At 38.7% G+C, this 16,782-nt stretch overlaps 1 long non-coding RNA gene across 18 annotated transcripts in view; it reads right to left on the bottom strand.

The window, feature by feature from the left end:
* The window catches only part of LOC101747532, a 332,267-nt gene that overhangs the window by 111,469 nt on the left and 204,016 nt on the right, over positions 1-16,782 (bottom strand). For all 18 annotated transcript variants that reach the window (XR_005861589.2, XR_005861591.2, XR_005861593.2 and 15 more), the window contains 3 exons: positions 16,665-16,781; positions 14,621-14,681; positions 12,103-12,219 (listed from right to left, as the gene is read on the bottom strand). This is a non-coding gene — a long non-coding RNA (uncharacterized LOC101747532). The remainder of the gene's footprint in view (positions 1-12,102; positions 12,220-14,620; positions 14,682-16,664; position 16,782) is intronic.

Genomic DNA, 16,782 nt, shown 5'->3' with positions numbered 1-16,782 from the left:
CAGAGTTGGAAAATCTTTCTCACAGATTTGGGTGCATATACTGAATGCCCTGATGGGCAAGTGTATACCATAATTCCCACATTGCTAGTGCAGTTATCTTGCAAAGCTTCCATTCCAACAGCTGTATGGATCAGGCTTCTACTTGAAAAAGCTGTGGAAAACAATTAGCTGAGCTAATTAGAGAATGCAAATGTTTTCAATTGTATTCACCTGGCAGGAGTAGAGACAATTCCGCAGCACAGAAGGAACAAATAGAGAGTGGTGTGGATGCCTCAAACCTGTTGTGACTAAATAACTAAACAGGTCTGCAAGAAGATAAATCAGAGTTTAGGAAAGGGAGGCTGAAAGTTTTATTAAGGTAATCAAAATCATTCAGAATTCGCTGATATATTTTTCCAACAAAGTCATATTTATTTACATATAACTTGAAATAATGAAGAAAATGTATTTTAGGTGTGTAGAACAGGACTAAAGGCCCAAATAAAGATAGACAAGGAAGAATAAGAATCATGGGCTTCTTTCTTATTTAAGAGAGATGTACTGAGTCACACTGACATCCTTCACAGAAACATACTTTCTGTGTGTCATCCTAGGCAGTTAATTGTATCTGATAAACTCTGCATAGGTTGTATTTGATAAAATTAATTGGCTAAAAGTTGCACTCTAAATGAAACTGTCCCGTGCCACACTTTCTGACTCTGAGTGATTCCTAAACACCATACGTTATCAGCAATAAAACTCAAGAACCCCAAATAAAAAATACCCAACCCTCAGAGAGTCTGTCAAAAAATAGAAATAAAAAGGCAATGAAAGGAGGTTAGCTAGAAATATAGGATTCCCTTTGCAACACATGGCAAAGCATTTGCTGTTTTGAAGGATTACAGTAAATCTGTTCATCAATAAATCAGGTAAAACAAGTTCCCCGTGCAGAGTATTTTTGGAGTAGTAAAGCTGCAGGAGAAGATGGCTATATTTCATATAAAATGACAGCTGCCTCATAGGTTTGCATTTAAAATTTTTCAGAGGAAAAAATATGTTGTAGAAATAGATAGATATGTGCAGAAGCTAAAGATTAACAAAGATGGAAGTACTGTTCTTGAGAAATAATATAACTGGGGAAAAGGTTAATACAACAATTCACCCACTTAGAGCACGAGCTTGAAGTTAACATCCATCTTTTTCTCTCAGTAATAAAGGAATGGGTTGCTCAGATTCTTCAAAACAGTGAAAGACACAAATGTTTAGTTAATGAAATGAGATGAGCTTTGAAACTTAGCAGAATGAAGCATCAGAGAACGCTTTTAACATAACTGAGCTGACGTAAGTGACTACGGTAAGAAGACTATGGCAGTCCTACATCAGGATACACAATAACTGAAGCCTAGAAGTTTTCTGCATTTTGATGCTAGGTCAAAAATTGAGCTCAGTTGTTGAATAGGAGAGGTGGCCTGAACATTCACTGATGGAGATAACAAGTGACACACTGTTAAAGAGCAGCACCACAGAACAACAAACTGCCCTGAACTTGGGGGTGGGCCTGTGCAAACTTTTCCTCTTTTGGTGACTGCCCTTTATACCCAAAAAGATGAAAAGGATTTTAAGCTAGAAGGAGTTGTGTTGGAATACAGGCCAACATATTTAACGCTTTAAGTCTGGAGAAGCAACTGGGCAAGTAAAAATAGAAACAAGGATTCATAAACCAGTGCCTTCTGTGATCTTCATTTCCACCGAAATTCTGAATTGAAGCAAATTCTGCCCAGTCCTCTCAGCCCCTAGGAGACTCATTTATTTAATCCCCTGTGATGCTGCTCCTTGCTGTAGAGTCCTAACTGCTACTGCGAATCACTTGTGTACTCCAAGATGGTCTTTCCCTGAGTGTGCTCAGTGGATCCCAGGGGAAGAAAAAATGTCCTCTTACTATTTTTCCTGATGGGGCTCCTCTGTCCTGGTCACTACTTTGAAGAACCCAGTGCATAATGAGAGCACACAAGTAAAATCATCCCTCAGAGTTTTAACATTATCTGAAAATACTTAAAGCAACACAGTAACACCGTGGGAGCTGTCAGTAATAGAGACATGCACCTAAAATAGGCATAAGTATGTCAGCTAGAACAGGATAAACTGAATACCTATGTGGGAGAGATTTGGAGCCTGCAGGCACACCCTCTAGAGCATTACATTAAAACAAATGAAATTAAGTCCAGAGCTGCATCTTGTCTGTGCTGCACCATGTGTGTGCCCATCTGATTCAAAGACAACAGAGCTGCCCAATTTCACTTGAAATGTCAATGTTAAGATTATGATTTTCAGAAATACCTCCAAGGAAGTCAGTTACAGCTATCAAAGGAGGGTACTCAGCATGGCATATTTTCAACCTGTCTTAACAATTTGAAATGAAACTGATAAGGCTCACTGTGTAAGCCAAAAATGCAAGGGCTGCCTCCTATTTTATTCTGTTGGCCCATGTCAGAGGCAAATGTTGGTATACTGGTATACCTCAGTAGAGGCTGAACCTGCCCACCAATATTCCATTACATTTTGTTGCCGTATGACAGATGGCAGCAGAGGGGCAGGCTGACATGGAAGTGCGTAGAAAGCAAAGGTGTGGAATTGAATTCCTCCATGTGGAAAAAACAGCACCCATTATGTGTGCTGAATGCTTATGGAGACCAAACAGTGGATGTGAGCGCAGGGAGGCAGTGGGTGGTGTGTTTCAGCAGTGGTGACAGTGATGTGAAAGACAAGCTGTGATCTGGATGGCCATGCACAGCTGTCACATCACAAAATGAGGAGTGTCATGACCAGCTCATTCATACAAATCAGCTAATGGTGATAAATATGCTGAAAAATAGTGTTCTGTAGCCAAGAATTCGCTCGATCAAACAGTGTTACTGTGATCTTTGTAACTGTTGTAGTTTCCATGGAAAGAAATAGGAGGCATTACTTTCAGAGCGACCTACATACAGACTAAGTGGAAAAGCTAACTGTGCCAAAAGAAAAATTAACCCCCAAAGCAAAGCCAAGATTTGTTTCTGTAGTCTTGGAAACAAGCAAGCAAACAAGCCCTAGATGTGGAAATCTTAATTCTCTCTCGCTTTTCTGAGATCCTTTTCTAGGGAATCCTTGGCTAAAGAAGGAATTATATACATTTGTTTTCACTAAGCATACGGTATTTGAAATGAACATCTCTGGCAACAGACTGCAACTTAATGGGAATGTTTTTAAGGAATGTTTCATGTCATATGAGTAACATCATTTTAAGCTCTTATTATCCTCAGCTCCTAGATGAGAGTGATGTGCAAATTAATATAACACTTAAACTGCAAAGTTATAAAAAATAACCTGAAGTATTTTTTTTCACCAGAAAATTAGACAAGAGAATACCTGGATTAAAAGAAATGGACGTCAGAGTTGGTTACTTGCACAAAGATAAACAGAAAGCAAAAAAAATATAATCGTGCTCCTTAAAAATGATGCTGTGCTTATCTCTGAGGGGAAAGAGCAGCTCTAAGTAGCTGTGTGTTACACAAAGCCTTGCAATGCTTTGGAGTTGGAAGCCAGGACTAAGAGTACTGCAGAGAAACATGTCAGGTTATCTCCTAATCATTTGACTTGTTGGATGCCCTGACATCGGACATAGATTCAAGCAGGTTTATCTGAGCTTAAATGCCTTCTACGATAGCCGTGGAGGACTATGAAGATGCAGAGCACGGACTCTTTATACAGTCTTGTTGAAGATGTCAATTTCTAGTGTGCGCATTCAAAATAACTCAAAAAACTTAGTTGAAAGCAATTCAACATTAGGTTTTAAGTTTTGTTTGTTTAATTTCAAACAAGCATATACTGATGGCACAAGACCAGTTTCTAATCAAGGAATTGAATAATTCAGTAATCGCTGGCATTTTCTGTCAAAAAACTTCACAAAGTGTCATCAAAAGGATTACATTCTTCTAGGGCTAAGCAGAAGGATGAGAGACAACTGCATTTCAGCACATCATTGACAGAACTCAGCAGGAATCACTACAAGAAGAGTTACAAAGCATAATTCATTTGAGGCAAAGTACTATAATAGGAATTTCATTTTGCACATGAATGTTCCCTGTGTGATATTCTCCAGTCTGTTTATTCATCAGCTGGAGCTTCGGATTCAAACGTGAAGGTGACAGGAGCAGTGGATTTTGTATTCTCAAAGTGTGAGACAGGGTATGAACCTTTCAATGACTCTTCATTCAAACCCAGCTTTCAGAGGAAAAAGTAAAATTCTCTATTTTATTGTCTCTGTAACATTAAGCAAGAAAGGAAATCCATGTTCACAGTGTGCAGAAACAGTGCATACAAAAGATTTGATGCTGCCTAAATGTGTTTGGGAAGAGTCATATAGTGACCCACAACCAGCAGGGTCATCAGTGGAGCAAAATAAAACCATACACATCTGAAAATTTAGCTCAAAGGCTTCCTATTGGTTCTGATCCAGAAAAACATCTTCCAAAAGTTTTTTTTTTTTTTTTTGAATAAATATGCAAGAGAGCCTAATTCCAAATGTCAGTAAATGCACAGTGAGCTTCTTTAATATATTTTACCAGGGGGTCCAGCAGCTCAGAGGACTGATAATGGATGTTACAGAGAAAAGTTATGAAGACTACTAAGAAATCAAGGACAAAGCAAGGAATATTCTCATAGGATTTCAATTTCCTGGGATGTGAACCACAGGTAATTTAAAAACATAAAAATCTTATGTGTGGCTACCATCAGATAATTTGTCTTTTCAGAGTACTCCCCCTTTAAGCCAAGAATCTAGATATGAAATAGATAAATACTATCTGAAAATAATTCCTAAGAGCTGTAAAATGTTCAATCATTAGTTTTCCACAACCCAGGAAATAATCTAGCAGGCATAGCAAGTGATTTTTTTTTCCTGTGCTCGATGGGATTTTATCAGGAAGAACATACCTCTTCCTAGGCCCAATTTATCTAGAGGAGGCATTAGATGTATTATCCAGCCAGGCCTTTTCTTACATTGGGTTACTGCAGTATGGCATTCTAGACAGGCAGTTTTCTTCTATTTAATTATGCCTACATATGTGAAATCAGCCTCACAAACTAGACTTTCTATTAGGAGCAGCATATACTTTTCGGGAATATTCTGACAGCCTGTAATATATCATGAGTTAGCAGCTTTCTTGACAGTATCAGCTAAATCTGAGACAGTAAGAATGTGGAAAATCCTCATTCACTACCCACTTCAAGCCAGGGAATCGGGGTCTAGGGAACTCTGGAGAGATAACCCATGACATCAGTATCCAAAATAGGAAAGCATTAGTTTTCTTATGCTGATAGTAACACTGTTAGAAAAATTAAGACCCATATCCTTGGTTCCTGAGTCGTTCCAGATTTTAGATCGTTAAGCTGAGTGTCTTGTTTATGGCCATGCACTTAATGTGCAGCATTTACTAAGATGCTGTAAGCACTTTCTCGCATTAGAAGTGATCGTTTATTGCAACTAACTTGACTTCGCTCTACTTCAGACAAAATTTCAACTAGGCAGGTCACAGATTTTCTCACTGGCCTCTAAGGAGAACCAAAACTGTCTCCTCCTTCTGCCCAATATCCCTAATGAAAGAACAGGGCCTTCATACAGCCCTCATCCAAGATCTACAAAGGAAAGCTGAGTATCAGTGCAGTTTCCTTCCAGTGCAGAAATACCTTGTCTCTTTAATTCTTTTAGATGTTAATTAAGACATTTTTTTCTCTTAAAAAGTGCTCTGTAGATGGAGAGTAGCAAAGGATGTGTCATGCTATGTTTTAGTTGCTATGGTAACTAATTCTTTCTGAAAGAGAGAAACAAAACAAATTTGTACAAGTCCATTTTTCACTATGAACAAAGGAGGCCACTAAATAGTCTTTATTTTGCAGCCCATTGCCTTCCTTTGTTTTGTTCTTATTTATAAATGTTTACAACTAGTTTAGTACAGGAAAGAAGTTTTTTTCTTTCCAACTGAGCATTCTGAGTTTCTCATTTTCATGGAGTATCAGAAAAGCAATTCAAACTCAGAAATAAAAGGAATTTGTGAAAGAGGGTTGATTCAGATCCAGTTCTGTGAATGATTTTTTCATTTGTGTGAAGGTGTAAGATGAATGAAGAGTCTTTAGAGGACATAGTTTGGGTTAGAAATGGTGACATTTCCTAGAAAAAGTATATCTGGTGCAGATATTAGGGCAAATCTTATATTGCTCTACTTCTATCTATCATGAAGCAGAAGAGGAACTCCAGGTCTAGAAAGGTTCTTCATGCCTTAACAGCCTCCATCCTTGCAGTGGAATGCAGATTTGGTTTATATTGCCTCCTTACTCGTTCTGTCATATCTCATGCCTCAGGTATTGTTTGCTGCTGACACAGAAATTCTGAGCTGTGCTTGCTGTGTCTGACAGTGGCACAAAATAACTCTTCAAAGAGAACTACGGCTATCAATTGGATAAAAGAGAAATGTCCTCCTGAAACCTCTGTATCACTCAGTAGTCTTCAGAAGCTCTCCCAGCTTGGTCAGTTTTCTCCACAGACCCTCAAACAAAACTGCCGCTGCAAGCAGCAGCCCTTTGCCCCATCACAGCAGTGCACCTGCTGCAAAGACAACACAAAAACACTGCAACAAAAGAGAGAAGGGGCCATTTTCAAAGCTAAAATAAGAAAAAAAGGGTGATGGTGGTTGGTAGGAATGAAAATAAAGGGTTTTTTTTTTTAACTCCCTAAATCACATGGAAAGAGGCATAATTTGTATTTCTTGTCCCCTTCTTTTCCCTCTCTCCCCATTGCAAACAAACGAGCAGTTACATTAATTGGCTTAGTTATCAATGTGCTGGCAAAGGATATCTATGCTTCACCACACAGAAAACTGCAGAAAAAAAGCTTTTCCACAAACACCACTTGGGAATTACAACCATTCAATAAATGGCTCCACTTGACAAAACTCCAACCAACAAATTATATTTGCACACCTGCCTACAACAACAACAACAAAGTCATCTACATAAGATAAATGTAGCTCAGCTGCAACAATGCTCGCCTTCAAGTGGTAGCGAGTCAGAACTGGTACTTTATAAAGGAGAGGAAAATCCTTAATTGCTGCCTTCCCTTAACAGGAAACAAGCACAAGAAACATCTGCATTGTGCATCACTATTTTCTGTATTTAGAAGAAATAATAGAGAAAAAAAAATAAAAATGTTTGTTGCAGAAGAGTTCTATGATCATGACTGATTTTCCAGTATCCATATCGAGAGCTGGATGAAGTCCTTTGCACCCTCACATAAAATCCTGCATATCCTCACAGACACTACAACAGATATGGGAGTTATCTAGAAAAGCTTTAATTCTACCCTCTGGAAGAGAAAACACTTACATGGAATATTTTGTTTTAATGGTGTCAGCAGAGCAACTGCAGGAAAGAAAGGAAACCAGGTAGAAACTAACCTTGAAGTATGGCTAGGAAATAACCTAAAGGCTGTAGATCTCTGAAATAAAGTGGCATACCCACACCTAAGGGAAAAGGAAGAGCTGCAAAGGCTTCTGGAAATGTTTAGGGCAATTTGAGACCAGCTAATTACATAGTTGAGGGAGCTGAGCTCAGACAGCTCTGGTGATGGGAATAGAGCTGCTTGATCTAGGTCACAGAATTGCTAAGGCTCAGGTTTTTCTGTCTGAAGGACTTTTATAGCTCCCATCTGCATAGTATCTAAGAGTCTTACACACTTTCAATGTGTTTGTTCTCAAAACATCCCTGTGAGGCTGGGAAGCATCAATATCACCACTTTATTTATGGGAAACTAAAATTCAAAGACCAGAGGGAAGGTCAATTAGTTGTCATCATGCTCCCCACTCCATCCCCAGATCTGGGATCCTACTGACCCCCTCCTCATGGGATGCACCAGATGAATGTGACCCTGGGGCTCTGTCCTTTGCCAGGGCCCAGCTGCCAGCAGAAAGCAATTGCAGGCTGAATGTACTGCATCTTTCAAAGCCATTATCTTAGCATCCAAACACTGAGTGTAGTTTGGCCAAATATCAGCGAAAGTCCATGAGGAGAGCAAAAAAACAAACCACAAGTGCCTGGGGCTGGTAAACAGGGAGATTGTTACTCTGCTAGCAGCAGAAAACTCTGGAACTCCACAGAAGATGCTGGTTCTATTGGAAATGAGGCTGGGAGATTAGTATGCAGAACTGATGCATTTTTCCAGAATTAACAGTCAGTTCTTATAAAATTATTTTCACTGAATTTAAAACACTTAAATTCCATATTTTTGATACACAAAAATATTTTATACATTTTTTATACTTTAGCAGCAACGAAATTCAACTAGATAATCTTCTTCCTGCAAGTTGCTGTGCATATCAACTGCTGTTCTAACTAAGATTCATTTTATCTTTTGAAACTGCATCTGTCAGCCTTGAACAACTGTCATTACATCTGAAGTATTCAAGTAGAAACCTTGCCAAGCCTCAACACAATCAGCAGGGATGACAGATGTCAGTCATTTCTTCTGACAGGTCAGATGCTAATTTTTGCTTGAGCAGCTTAGGTTTTGCAGCATTTAAAGTAAAACAGTAATTTCCACTGGAGTATAAAATGAATTAAGCTGCATAAACTAAATGCCAGTGAAAGAGGCGCACCAATAACCTACAGTTACTAGCATGTGAACACAGTTATCAACTCGGTACATCAGGGCAGCAAAGGCAGAGTACTACTATCTATCAAGCCAGAAACAGATTTGTGCTCTTGTTTGAAATACTCTTACAGAAGTAAAAAGGGAAGCCTCAAACCTAACGAGGAAGATTTGCTCTTTATTTACTCTATTTGATTCGATCACACAAGTCCAGTAGGTTCTAACTTGAAAAAGTGACATCTTAGTTTCCCTCCTGGACAAATACCAAGCTTTATCCTTCTACCGGTCTGAAGAATGCTCTAGAAATGTAAGAAGTGATCTTTGGAACGTAACTGATACTTTAAGGGTTATTGACCATTGCCTCCACAGAAAAATGTCAGGATGACAAACGTGTTTAAAGACGGCCATTTTTAATGCTGGATTCGATGTCAGGTAACTAATTAAAGATGCACTTTATGTTTCATTTGTGCAAGGATGATGCTATCAGCAGCATACTAATGCAATACAATAGGCCAGAGAAATTCTGTTATCTAAATATCTATTCTGCACAGAACCCACAGCAAGTCCGCTTTGCTATAAGAGAAATGAACACTACAGAAGTAGAAAGTCAAAGTTATGATGTCAGATGCTGAGCTGTCCCCATGTCCACAAGTTTTGTTCTTTTTGGCAAACAGCTTTAAGTTTACTCCTCCACCTCGATCCATCACATTCAATCCAGGACTGATAAAGTAGGAAACAGATGTGAGACAAAATGACAGCTGAATGGGGAAGCGCAGCTAGGAGGAAAAAAAAAAAAGATTTAAAAAAATATAGAAGATTTGTCCCCACTATTAATTCTATCTGTTCTCCATCAATATCTGCATGTGATAATTTGTTAAGTACCAGACTCTACACTTCAGACACAAATCCTACGAGGAAAAATCTATAGACAGGTTTGGAACGTATCTAGAATGTACCTCCTAGTTCTTGGTAAGTAAAACCCAGGAATCTACTTGCTCAGTCTTAAAAATGACAGCTTAGGCAATATGTAGCTCCTCTGGTATTCAATGGATGTGATTGTGTTATCATACAATAATCACACATTAGCATGTCTCAAGCATGTCCATCAGTACATATGTACAAACTGTTGCAGTTTTCAAGAGTCTGTCTTAGCATCTAGGAAGTATTTTGACAAGCATGACTGCAAAGTCTGTGCACAGGGTCCACAATCTGAACAGCCAGACACTACATCATACTACATGCTGCCACACTCACGAAGCAAAACAAGCTTTTGAGCAGGAGTTATTAGCTTAGCACAAAGCACACACACAGACTGACAGGTACATCTATAAAGGCAGCTCATACAGGAAGCTTGGGTATGGGAGGAATGAGCTCTCACCATTCAGAAACAAACAAACAAATGTCAACGAGCTAAAGGATAACAAAACTATGTACGCAGACTTCATTCTTGATGACAGAAAATGAAAAGAATCCACAAATCTAAACATTGGAATCTGGTCAGAAGACTAAAAGTAGGAATCCATACTGAGGCCAGTTCAGAAACCTCCTATCAATCATTAGGAAAAGCAATGAGATGGATTTATGACAATTTAATGCTGTTATTGTCCTATAATAACAATAAAATATTACATTTTAAGAAGAACAACTCACTGGAGTGGACAGAGGACAGCTTTTCTGTCACATAAAACCTTCAGGAGCTTTCAGCTATTTAATCTCAACAATTCTTTTGTTTACATTAAGCACCATAGTTACAGCCACATTAGTACATTTCCCCCTGTACAACTCAATCTCTACCCTAAAACAGTAATACTGCATCCTATGAACGGCACCAATGCTTTGAACTCTGATGCTCACTCACTAATGTTAAACATCTCATCACCTCCAGAGAGCTGGAGAGACATTACATTTTATTCATGAACAGCAGAAGAAATGCTAATAAGTTTTAACTCAAGGGTGCTATGTAACATAACTAAGCCCATATGGTTTAGCTGGCGCAGCCAGCTTTCCAAGATCATTTTAATATGCACACTTTGGTCCTTGCAGCCAGACTGGACAAGCTGGGATTTTACTTTTATTTTTTTTTCTTTTGGTCTCCACCATCTGTTTTAGGAATCCTTGAATTTGTAACATAAAGGTCATTTTTTCAACATACAGGGAATTGGGTTTTATTAATAAGGAAGAAGTTGGCAAGAATTAAATGAATATATACATTTTAATGAATGTATAGTGTTTTGGACCATGTAACTTTGAAGAACTTGATAAACTGCTCGAGTGATTCCTAGGGGGAAATCTGGAAAGAATGGGCCCAAGAAAGAGTTTTTAGTCAGATCATCTGGAATCTGGTTTAGATTCTTCATATTTAAGACTATTTAAGACACATTCTCATTTTGTTGGTGCGCGTGTAAGTAGGAAACTGTAACAGCAGCACAGTAACGTGCAGCAGTGTAGCGAAAGGGAGGAACTTATGTAAAAGTAAAAACTGAAATGAGAAACATTTCACTTAGGCTCTCAGATTCACACACTTGCCAGAACATGATTGTTTAGTTTCCTGTGCTTCTTGTCCAAGATTTGTTGTGATGACAGGAATAAGAACAGATGGCAGCTGACAAGTTTTTGTCACATCTAAGTGCTTCTTTGTAGGGTGGTGACAATGTTCAAGTTATGGATACATGTTTTTGAGACTTTCCAGAGCTTGCAGAGCAGCTCTCCATCCTGACCCATCTCTGTGAGACATCAGAAGCCATCACTGTCCTGTTTCTCCAAAACTGGGTGCCTCATGAAACCAGACCCAGGTATACTGGGCTCTGGATGGCCGTCCAACTCTGCTGCAGTAATATGAGCCGTGCAGAGAGCCTGGCGCTTCCACACTGACATTCCCACTGATCCTCCTATTATAGCCTATTATAGTCCTTGACATCTTTCTGCATGCATGTTGGTACGTATACTGCTTTTGGAGGGAATCATCCAATGCTTAGAGTCAAGTATTACTTTAGGGAATACTTTTTAAGATATGAATGATTATTCAAATATATCTTCAGGATGTAAAAACATCTGAAAAGAGAACCTACACTCCTCACAGAGTATAATGCAGCAGATCTGCACAGCTACATGGAAATACTCTTCTCCTCTGTGACCATGGGAAGAAGCTCATAAAATAGCACTTCTAAAGATATTGAAGCAATGGCTACCACCACGCAGTTTCCCACTGCTTCACTCATATGGAACGCCAACAGCATCACTGCTCTTTGATGAGGGAAGAAGGACAAGGGATGCAGGTACTGACATTCAAAGGACACAGAGTATGTGGAGCCTCCACCTGAAAATTCAGGCAGAAGACTCAACAGCTAATGTTGTTATTTAACCAATTTCTAAAATAAAGCAGGAGAAACGTGAGAATTTAGGATTATTATACCATAGATATGTGTATGCTGTATATGTATACTCACAAGACTATTGGTTCGCAGCTGGATGAGTTCCCAATATCAAAATGGCAAGAGAGGCACAGACATACTTGATTATGCCTTTGCATTTCTTGGGATAGGACAGCATTTTCCTTTGCCCATCTGAAAAACAGTCATAGCACAAGTGAAATATTAGTTACATGGTACATCACCTTTAGTAATGACGTTCACAATAGATTTTTGAGATGTGATTTTTTTTCGGATTGAAAGAACAGATTTCTTACTATAATATTACTGACTACACTGGGGATAGTTTGTTCTTGCTTAAAGTAGATAACTGAAAAGTTTTATTTTGAACTGTGTTTGCGTTGAGGAATTCAATGCTCTGGGTAGTTTTTTCAGAGAGGATTTGTGCGGTTTTGTTTCTCCAGCTCTACGGAATGCATACACCGTGCTACATAAAAATAAGGTCACATTTTGTGATTGTCTTTGACACTTGAAAACAGTTAAGAATCATCTGGAAGCTCAAAAGTTTCTTGTTGATTTCCTTACTGTATATAAAAAGACAGACTGAGTTCTAGAAAACTTTCACTTCTATAACAGATAATATATTCCATCTAAATTAAATGCACAGAATTTACAGGAGAAAGAAATAATGGTCGAAATCCCAAAGACCTCAATTAGTAGCGCAACATAGTATCCAAGCTTACTGAATATTCAAATGATACCAACAAAACACAGCAGGTTTTACACTTTATTTCAGCTCCCACTTCCCTCCATACGCTCATCTTGTATTTGCAGGTCAGACAAGTTTAATGCATGAGCACATTAGCTCTTCTCAGCTCCCGCTGAGCAGAGGACCCCCCGCAGCATCATGGCTGTCCATCACACCGAAGTGATGGGACAAAGCTTTGCTTGCCCTGGCAGGGATGGGTTAGTGGTGTGCCTCTGCCAGCCCCAGCTCACTCTTCACTGACTCTTGCAGCCCAAGACGCAATCCTACAATGTCTTGTCATCCCCAACAGCATCCAGCAGAGGCTGCCCATCAGCTCAAGCACTGTGCAGGTGTCTCCAGCTTACCATGCCTTAGCATGCTGCCATACAGAGTAACAGGGAAAGGGTTTGCCTCTCCAAATCTGAATTTTTATCTGCTTTTGTTTTTGCCCTGAAATTATTCTAAAATGCACAAATGTTAATCTGTTTGAATGGGATAAGGTATTACAGTTCCAACATCAGCTATGATGACAAGTAGGCAGCAGACTCTTCCAGACAGTAACCTCAACCCCAGTGGTCTCTGTGGAAGGCAATGAACTGTGACCACTCAGTGGTAAATGGTCAGTCACACATTCACATGCACAAATGATTCTTAGTGTTATTATTGGGGAGGATACTGTGGACAAGGGACAATGTTTAACCACTTTTAGTAACTCGTCACAATTGAAGCATTTAATTCAGCAAGCTGCAGAAACGTAAGCATTATGTGCAGTGCTTTTATGGGAATGCTCAAATCATTTTAAAATTAATTGTTTCTGGTTAGATAACATTTATATAAATAATTGAAGGTTACAACCCCAATCAAGCTACTTTTTCTGATTTCTTTGGAACTATACATTTGATTTCAACAGCCCACAAAGTTTAAAAACCTTTAAGTATCTTTAAAAATTAACTTCTCACGTTGCACTTAATTATATGTTCCTTTCCAATTGTCAAAAGTAGAGCAGCCTTTGAATGGAAACAGGAACTTCTGAGTGTAGCCATTATTTGTGAATACAACCTGAAAATGAGTGCTGTTAGAATCTGTATCATGCCTCTGAGAGGATGGGAAATGAACTTCAGCTTGAGTAGAGTCCTTCAGAGATACTGCAGCAGTTGTAGAATGACAAACAGCAACACAACCCCACGCCATCTCTGAGATTCTTAGAAACCACAGGAACTGAGACATCTTTTTCTACTGCTGTACACATTCATATACAAGTATGTGTTTCCCAACACAACTACTATTATTTTTTTTTTAGACAAAAATATAAACACAAAGGAAATAATTCCAGATGTTCCATACAAAGGCACTTTCTTTTTTTTTTTTTTTAAACAACACTGTATGAGTCTGCAGCAATGTATTGCTTTTCTTTCTGAAGAATTTTTGAGGCAGGCTCCTAAATTAGGTTGGCTCTTCACTCACTCCACTTGCAGAGAGCTCATTGATTTCACTGTCTGCAGGCTGGTGGAGATCAAGCCTTTATCCTCTACTTCTTAATTTTTTTTCTATTCAGCTCAATATTGTAGCAAAGCACATTCAGAAAGTTTCATGAAACTTTCAGAAATGTATGAGAGAATCCCATTAATATTAGTGACTGTGTTGGCCTGCCTGTATCTTAATCCAGGTATTTTTAGTACTGATCTTAACAACACTATAGAAACTGCTCTCATATTAAATACGTTAATATCTCCTACATGTACTCAATAGATTGAATTTTAATTTTTAGAACGATTTTTAAACACTCCACAGCAATCATAGTTTTGGAGTAAAAACATTTAGTGGTACATAACAGTAATCAATACTTACCTGACTGAAGGAGAAACAGAAGAATTTAAGTACAAGCATGTGCTCCTCCCATTGAGTATATCTGGAAAGTGAGACAGTTACAGCTTAAAAGACAGCAAAGCAGCTTTCCCCATAAGCTTAAATGTATCAGTAGGGGTACAGTACAGGAGCTCAAGATATATGCATAATTTAAATACACAGGGACAGCATACACCAATACAATATCTTCCCCATTCATATGCCAATAAAACTGTCCAAAAGAGCATGAATTCAAGAATATGAAGGCAGAACAAAGATAGGAAGTGCAGCAATATACATGAAGCTCTTTGCAATCCAGCTTTGGCTTCATGCCAAAATAATACAGAGTTGAAGTGTGAAAAAAAGTAATTATTGTGCATGATGTTTCTTGCATTTACTTGAATAAACAGTGAAAAAGAAAACACTACTTTGTGTTTGGGCAGTGTAAAGAAGAGTGACAAAACTGAGTAATAAGGACAGTAGTTAATGGAGCAGGCTATTAAATGAACGATAATGAAACTTGGAACACAAATAGATAAGTGACTGATCATGCAGTATTGCCAGGCATTCAAAATGCAAATGCAGAGGGGACATGGTCTGCCCATAGGTTATACAACCCAATCACAGCTACCTAAATGCCACGGATACCCAGAACAGAGTCAGATCATGTGGAAATTTTGCCCAGCCTTGACTCAGCTACGAACAAGAGCAGGTCTGAGAGGAGGAGCATGTTGTTAGACAAAACAAGGCAATAGATAACTTGGAATTTAAATACAACTGACAATTAAAGATAAATCATTGAATCTTTGGAAAATGTTGAGCCTGAGGCTCATGGGGTAATTTTAGTTCTAGCGTTGACTTGCAACCAAGGGGGTTACAGTAATGTGTCTAAACAGACGAGTACTTCATGCACAGAAGTGGAAAGGTTGCTTTATTTTGGACAGGTTGACTGGCACCTGAGAATTTCTAATTTGCATCTACCATAAAAAAGATTATAGGAATGACTGTACTAATCAGATTAAAGACTCATCCAGTACAGTAACCACCCTTTAAAAATAACCATTTGTGGAGGCTCGGGACAACAGTATGAGCCAGGGATGGAGCGATGCTTCCCATCTCTGAGCTTCCAGCAGCTTCCAAGCTGACAGTTCCCTCCCCAGTATTATGATTATGCAACTTTCCATCACCTATCTAATCACATTTTGAACCCATCACAACTTTTTTTTTATGTAAAAACCTCTCTGGCTCAGAGTTTCTCAATTTAATTATGCACAACACAAAATAGTTCCTCTTTTCATTGGATATAAACTGTCTGCCTGATCATTTCATTTTGTGTGCCTTGGTTTATTCCTTTTGAATAGTGAATAATCATTCCCTCAAGACTTCCACCATGCCATTCAGGATTGTACAGATCTCTATAATAACCATTCACAGTCATTTCTTTTCTAAACTGTAGAGTCTTAGCTATTTCATTTCCTCTGCATATGGAAGGTGTTCAGTACCTCTGATCATTATTCTCTGCATTTTTCTAGGTTACTACACCCTTTTCTGAAATGAGGAGAGCAGACACGTAGCTTACATTTAAACGTGAGTCCCCCACAATTGTGTGAAGCTGTACAATGACTTTCCATCTCATCTTTTTCAGTGCCTTCTGACACCTTCACTTTTCTGCCCACCATTTAACTTGAAGATAACATCTACAGGTAACCACAGACCGCCTCACAATTCTCTTTCAATGATGGCATATTTAGAACCTACCAAGCTATTAAAAAGTTTTGTTTGTTTCCCTCTGTGCGTATGGCATTTTATGATCAACTGAATTTAATCTGCTGCCCACTTGGCACTGTGAGATCATAGAACAGTACAGACTCCTCAATTTCCATGCTCTTAACTCCCTAACGTCAGCTAACTTAGCTATTCATCCCTTCTTGCTCATACAGGACTATGTCAGATAGCAACTACTCCAGCATCCCACTGAAAATAAAAGGCCATTTCTTCCTACTCTTTGCATTCTAACTTTACGTTGGTTACCAGTTTCTGAGAATACCTTGTTTTTCATCTCCTTATGGGGTAGTTTCATTACCACACGCTGTCACAGAAAGTCTCACTGAAGTCTTTAGTGTGCTTCAAGCAGAATTCTGAAATGAGGTGGTCCAGAGTATAGC

This window comes from Gallus gallus, chromosome 7 (assembly GCF_016699485.2).
Source record: "Gallus gallus isolate bGalGal1 chromosome 7, bGalGal1.mat.broiler.GRCg7b, whole genome shotgun sequence".
Classification (NCBI taxonomy): Eukaryota; Metazoa; Chordata; class Aves; order Galliformes; family Phasianidae; genus Gallus; species Gallus gallus.
This window is presented reverse-complemented; position numbering and strand designations above follow the sequence as displayed.